The following is a 7,230-nucleotide window of genomic DNA, read 5'->3' on the forward strand; positions in this document are numbered from 1 at the left end:
ATCTGTGGCAATATTAGACGCTCATAGCAACTGCTCCACCCGGCGTAGCAGAAATGGCAACGAAGCCCTTATGTGACCTTCAGCCAGGAGCCCATGTGAAACCAAAAGCTACCGATCTTTTCCGAGCCTAACCAACTAAGCAGTTTCACAACATTAACCACGCTAAAGGCTAAAGGCTAAAGGCAAAAAGGCTACCTCCAGGCGTGACAGAGCGGCATCAGTGTTTTAGAACATGTTGTGTGTTCAGCATTTTGGATTCTGTCATGGTACCTTTGTAAAGCTGGTACAGTATGTCATGACTTTCTTTAGTCAGAGTTGGTTGAGTGGATTGCTTCTGTGCTGTTGGATTTTTCCAGGAGGAAAAAGAATGCAAGACACTGTTTAAATGCCTTTCTATATATATATTATATATATTTTTTAATTATAAGGACTTCATGATAGTTTTAGCTGTCATGGACAAAAATAATACCGAAGCTGCCTTCTATCACTGCACCAAGCTGTTGAAAAGTCTGCAGACTTTGGCATCTTCTAACACTGATAGACACAACAACAACACAACGGTTTTCATGAATCTGTTGTTTGGACCTTTTGTGTGAAACCGTGCCCACTGCAGCACCAACTTTTGTCCGAGTGGAACGGCTGGTATCTTGTTTCTTCCCTCATGACCACGAGTTCCACAAAGTTTCATGTGAATCCATTCATAAGGCTTGGACACATCCTGTTTACAGGCAGAGCGGGTTGAAAACAGAGCCCCTGACTAACTCCAAATGGTGAGAGTAATTTGGTGTAATTGCGCCGTGGGTGAAACCTTTGAAGACCCAGTTTGTGTTGTGACTGAAACAATGATGATTAGAGCCTACTCACTTGTCGATTGCAATTAGGAGAGCGACCTTATTTAAAAAGCAGATCAAGCATCCTCATTAAATAATAGTTTTAAAAACACCTTCAAACTGCTTTGTCTTTAACTAATAACACAATCATATTAGGTTTATTTGCACAGTTCAAATAACCAGAACTGAATAAATGACTCACCAAGAGGGTGATCAACTTAACAAATGGGACAAAAGTATATAGTTGCATTTTAGCTGCAGGGAAAAACTGTTTCAGTGACAAACAATATACAGCGTGAGCTAACTGGAGGCTGAAAGGCTACTGCTCACACCACATGATATAGATTACCTTTGGAGAAATCTGGGCACCTATTAACACTGCTGTTTGATCTCAATGGCACAAATTGATCCAAGGTGAAGAAATTGTTGCGTAATTATGATTGATGATGACAAGAAGGGGAAATGATTTGTGCCTTTACATTCTCAGTGAGAAAGTTGGTCCCCTTAGTTAAAAATCCACCGTAGGAGCTTTAGGAAGCTGTGATGAAATGCAATGATTCAGATAATGAGTATTAAACAATGAGATTAGAAGATTTACAATGCATTACACTTCATAGATGCAGTTTTTTATAAATAAGGTAACAATTACGATAGTATTTTTGTTAATAGAGTCAGATGTTGGTTCACCTTCATTGGCACTGTATTTAACAAATCATTTCTATAGTTGGATCCTAATTTAGTAAAACATTCTGTGCAGGCTACAGACTGAATCCAGTGACAAAAGATGCATTTGTTTTTATCATAAACAAACTTTGCAGATAAAGATCCTTTAAAATGCTTTTAACATTGAGCTTGAAAGTCAATTACTGACCTTAAAAAGAGCAGTTTGACAAAAAAGTTGCACAATGTTTTCGGGAGATTTCATCCTCTCAGACCTTTAACTTAAAGTCCAAGATACAACCACGCTAGCAGCTCTGTGAGGCTGTACAGAGGGGCTTTAAGCTAAATGCTAACATGCTGATGTTCAGCAGGTACAATGTTTAGCCTGTTAGCATAACATTTGCTAACTATACCAAATTACAAAGTCCAGTTGAAGCTCATTGAAATGTCATTCATTTTGCAGGTATTTGGTCATAAACCTGAGTATTTCACTTTAAAAAAAAAAAAAAAAACCCCACATGCTTCACTCTCAGGGACCCTGAAAGTCTGTACAACATTTCATGGCAATCAGTCCAGTTGTTTTTGAAATATTTTATTTTGGAACAAATTAAAGGGCAGCTAGTGTGGCTAAAAATAAACCCAGTCAGTGTTCTGTGGTGGACAAACTGTATGAGGGGCGACACTGTTTCTGAATTATCTCAAGCATATCTCAGGCACTTCTGAACTACAATATCTTACTTATGTGCAAATACCGATATATCTGTGATAAATAGTGTGTAAGCTAATATTAACATCAGTCAATTTATGGGTCAGACTCGAGTACACAGCACACAAAAGACCAATTACAGCCCAGTCACCAGAAGAAATTGTGCATTTCTGCAAACCGCGGGTACGTGAAATTTGTATGTTTCATATGTAACGAATCAACATTTCTATAACAGGTAAGTGACGTAGTTCAGATTACTGGTACAAGCATGTCGGATGAGTTTCTCATCAGCAGGAGGGGGTGGGGGTGGCGTGACAGCAGGTGAGATGACCATCGAGCTGTGTTAGTGGAGTCAAAACTGACATCGAGACATTTTCCAGCTGTGTTCGTGGCAACTAAACCAAGTGTTTTCAGCTAAAACGTAACCTTGTCCTGAGCCTAACCGAGTGGTTTTTATGCATAAACCTAACCGGACCTTAGCCACAGCGATGTTGCAACATCAAAAACCAAAATAGAAAGAAACGTAAACTTTGAACTTACGGAAACGTAGAGTTTCAACATATCCGTGCTCTGCAGAAAAGCACAATGCCAACATTTATTCTAGCGACTGGGTTGCAATTTAAGCTACATCAAGGAACTGGATACAGTGTTTGTGCAGGAAATTGACAATATGGAGAACATTACATCCCACACACATCTGAAACACATTCATACAAGTACATTTAGGCTTATGGCCGAGGCCCAAGGCCAAACATTAGTGTGGACGAGAGCACATTTCATAAAGGATCCTGCCTGTTAGCGGAGGCATTAAACTTCACACACACCTCTAGTCGCTCTGTGATCAGCCCATTTAACTGCTGCATCAAGAAAACACAAGAATTTCACACCAGTCTATATGCTAGAGTGACAGATTTGTCTTTTTCTTACCACCTGACTGTCTCAGGAGGAATATAATGTCTGCAGCCCAAACCTGTAGCGTATTTACAAGTGAAAAAACATGTTTGAGACAAATAAAAAATCCACGATTGCCTTTCATGCTTCCCCACAGAGACTCCCAGCAACATTTTCCTCCAACAGCCTCAATTGAGCAGGAAGGATTTTTATGATGGCAGGGCATCTGTGACTCAGTGTCTAGAATAACTCTCTAAATAAAGAATAAAAGCAATCTGCTCTCGTTTCACTCAATGCACCTTTTCCTTCCCTGTTGCCAGGGGGATGACCAAATGCATTTCATATGCAAGCGCCGCGCTTGACTGCCTCCCCGAGCACAGAACAGAATCGTGTTCTACTTTAAAGATGTTAATTTTACATTTTTAATGAGCGGCTGATGGCTTAAGTAAGTGAGTAGCACTTACAAGGAAAGATGTGGAAATCCTCCGGCCCACACCTCCAGTTCCTGGTCCTGGATAAAATGATCTCTCCTGGTGAGAGAAGGATGGAGAAAAGTGATTCAAACCTCGCCAGAAGGACATGTTTATATTCAAAAGCATTTTAAATGTTTCATGCTGAATATCAACATTCAAAATTCTACATTTTTGGGGTGAAAATGACACTTTTTCGTATTTCTGCGGCACACTGCACATCGTGTGTTCGCTGGCTGCAGTGGAATTCAGTCAAGGAGATTCCTCAATTTCATGGCTGATTAGCCTGATGCCAGGATTATCTCCTGTTATTTTAAGGCAGATAATACAAGATTATGACTTAATGGGATGTGTGAAATCAGCTGGAAGACTCTTGGGGCCTCTCTCAAAGAAAGATCTGCAAAATGCAGTTCGTGCTAGTCAGATTATGCATTGGTGAGGTGGAATAGTTGACCAAAACTCTGTCCAAAGGGAGTGTTTGACACATAAATCATCCATGCGCCGCACATTAAGAGTTCACTTTCACAGCTAGTGAAAATTACACAGCTTTTGAGCTTGAGGTCATCTGCAATTTTTGTAAATACCTTCCATATAAAGTCTGCACATCCTGCTTCCCAAGGGCAAGCTAGCTCCCCAATGAGGGAAAGAGAGGTTTGAGCATGTCTAAATTGTGAGCTAAGCGGTTTACAGCACAAACTCTGCTCTTTTTTTTTTTTTTTTAAAAAGGTAATTAGCTTGTGCTCAGCGCTGTCATATCCATAAGTGCAGCTGCTTTTGAAAAAACAGGGCAAGAAAACAAGAGGCCAGGCCTCCCCAGGGTCAGTGCCCACCACAGCCTGGATTATGGCACCAAAGGAATCCTGGGAAGCGTGTATTGATTTGGCCTGACACTTGCTGCCACATTTAGCTTAGCCGCTGCTGACTCGCAAAGGCTTCAAGCAGTTATCTGCCATATTCTCTACTATCTTTAAAGAGCACTGAGAAATTACCTCATGCCATAGAAGATTTATCATCGTATAATTAGCTCGGTGCACCTAACGGCAGATCTCTTTTGACTACTAATACAAGCTTAAAGTTCATGTGCAGAAGACTATGCTTAATTAGCTTGTTAGCATGAGCCTGCTGTGACGAAACACTGGCCTTTATAAACTACATTTGTTTTACAAATTGTCTGGCTGCTGTGCTGTACTGTGTCTGCTGGATGTTAAAGAGAACACTGATACATTAGCACAGAAAAATAAATTAGACTACGTGGTCCTTCCCAAAATTTACTGCTGCCATGGTTAAATGCAGTGCACTTAAATGCAACATGTCAATAGAAAACAAAATCTACTACTCAGTTTGCTTCAAAACATTTACTTTTACAAATTTATTGCATATAAATGCAATATCAAGGAGACATGGCTTATGTCTGTTATTAGAACATGCAATCAAATGCAAAACATTTTCATTAATTGCAAACATTACATGGAAAGCAATCAGGAAGTGTGAATTAACTTCCTCTCTGTGATGTTCAATTGACAGTGGCCTTCTAGTATTTGTTCACATCTGTTGGTGCACATATTAGTACAACATTGCACTAATAGAACTAACTAATAGTTCGACAATAAAAAAAAGCTCCACTTACGAGATTCTTTGTGAATTTCAAAGTCATCGCGTGGTCTTCCTCACTTTGCACCATGGAACTTTGGGTAGCATCCTTGGTCTCTGTCCAGCTGTCCATTGGCCCCTGGTCCATAACGCTGGCCCCTTTTGTTTTTGATCTTAGGTCACATGACGACAACTTGGCAAACCCCACCTGCTGAAAAAGAGATAAAGAGATGAGATGCAGCTAAAAGCTCTGAAAAAGCTAATTAGCGGACCTTAAGTTTAAACTCAAATTATGCAAATGTCTTATATACTAACTGCAAAAACACCATGCTAATTGTGCAGACTGTATATTATGAGCAAGTGGTATGCAATTGGGACATGTAGTGGAAATTTAAGTCATGCAGCTCTTCTTTAACGTAATGTTCAGTGAAATTTTGTCCAGTGTCATGGGCAAATTTGACTCTTCACATGCCCAGTGTTCATGTTTCTACTCAGCTGTAAACATCTCATCACCCAGCGTTGTTGCTCTGCATGATTCTGGGCAACTACTCTGTGCAAAGAGCAACTCTTGGCAAACATTCGACTGGAATCATCCAACACGTTACCCTTTGGAGCACCCATTGGCTTTAAGTGGCCAAATGCCATCTTATTTTATTTATGTTATGGCACTTCTGCAGCCTTTAGTCTGCCGCTGTCTTCGAGCAATAAGTCTCACCCCTTTTCCTCTCCTTGTCAGCGAGATATGATTACTCTTTTTTTCATCGTAATGTCTTCCATTTAATTTAATTCTCTGAGTAACAGTTGTAACATCATACGGCATCTTCTCCTTCTGCATCTCTGTCAGCCTCAAATGCAGTTGTGGGACCGCGCCGGATGAAATGGGCAAAGACAGCTTCACAATCGCCAGGGGTGTTATTCTAAGATCAGGCTGGAATCAGAAGTTTTGTCGGTTTCAGTTAACCAGGGCGCTGCTAAATGGCTTAAGCCAAGCATCAGTGCACCCAGCGAAGGCTCTGAGATATTGCTGCATGACAGCTAAAGTAGCTGGGTGCATCGCGGACATGTACCCAGCCTAAAGAGCCCTGGGGCTTTCTCTTCTTCATGACTGACTTTTAAGTGTTTTATCCCTGGGACACAGCGATAATGTGCATTAAGATCAAGAACACTTATTTCAATTGTGCTTTATGTTTTATTCTGGCCTTAAATTCGGCAGTGTCTAGACTGCGCATTGCTGAGAATAGCTCAGGAGGATCCCCTGCTGTGAGAGGAGATCTGACTGAGTATGCTAGCATTAATCTTTACTATTATTTCATTGCCAAGAAGAAATTTCTTTTACACAGTTAAAAAGGCACAAGCAAAGCAAAATGCTGGATAAAAACTGCATTTGATTTCATCTTAAAGATCAGTATCTCGCATCAAGGGTTAGGCTTACCTCTTGATATATTCCTTATTTTCAACAAATCCCTCCAACAATGAGTCAATCTGTCAACATTTCTCAGCTTCTGTAATGTGTCTCTGGCTCTCAGCCCAGAGCCCGCTGGTTCTAATGAAGATGGAAATCCCTTAAAATGGTTCACAAATATGTCATTTTATTTTTTTAGGGCTAAACAATTTCCTAAAACAAACGAATTTGTTTGCCACCGCTGTCAGTGTCAGTGGATGTGCCGCTTCTGAGTATTTACAGCAGCAGGATGGTGCATGTGGCATCAACCCAGAATAAAGTACAGTGGCCATGTTTATCGCAGGGATGGAACATGTCTGCCAGTGGGATGATGTAGCTCACTGATGTGTTTGTAACAGCTTTTGAACCACAATAGAGCTTTACTTCACAGAGGAACACGTGGTGTCAGGTTTTGGCGACACAGAAAACACTTGTTCATAGGATCAATACATTGTTGGTTTCGGTCTATGCAACTATGCAACATAACTTGCATCGTGATCCTGTGGAATACTGAATTCAGGACCAGTGCACTCCTGGAACACCTGGTTCTGTAATATTATACCAAAAACAACTAAATTACTCAGTGCATACTGTACAGACCATAACATCAGTCATGAGTGAAACCTATTCAGGCCATAGAAG

The sequence above is a fragment of the Chelmon rostratus genome, chromosome 23 (genome assembly GCF_017976325.1).
Source record: "Chelmon rostratus isolate fCheRos1 chromosome 23, fCheRos1.pri, whole genome shotgun sequence".
Lineage (NCBI taxonomy): Eukaryota > Metazoa > Chordata > Actinopteri > Chaetodontiformes > Chaetodontidae > Chelmon > Chelmon rostratus.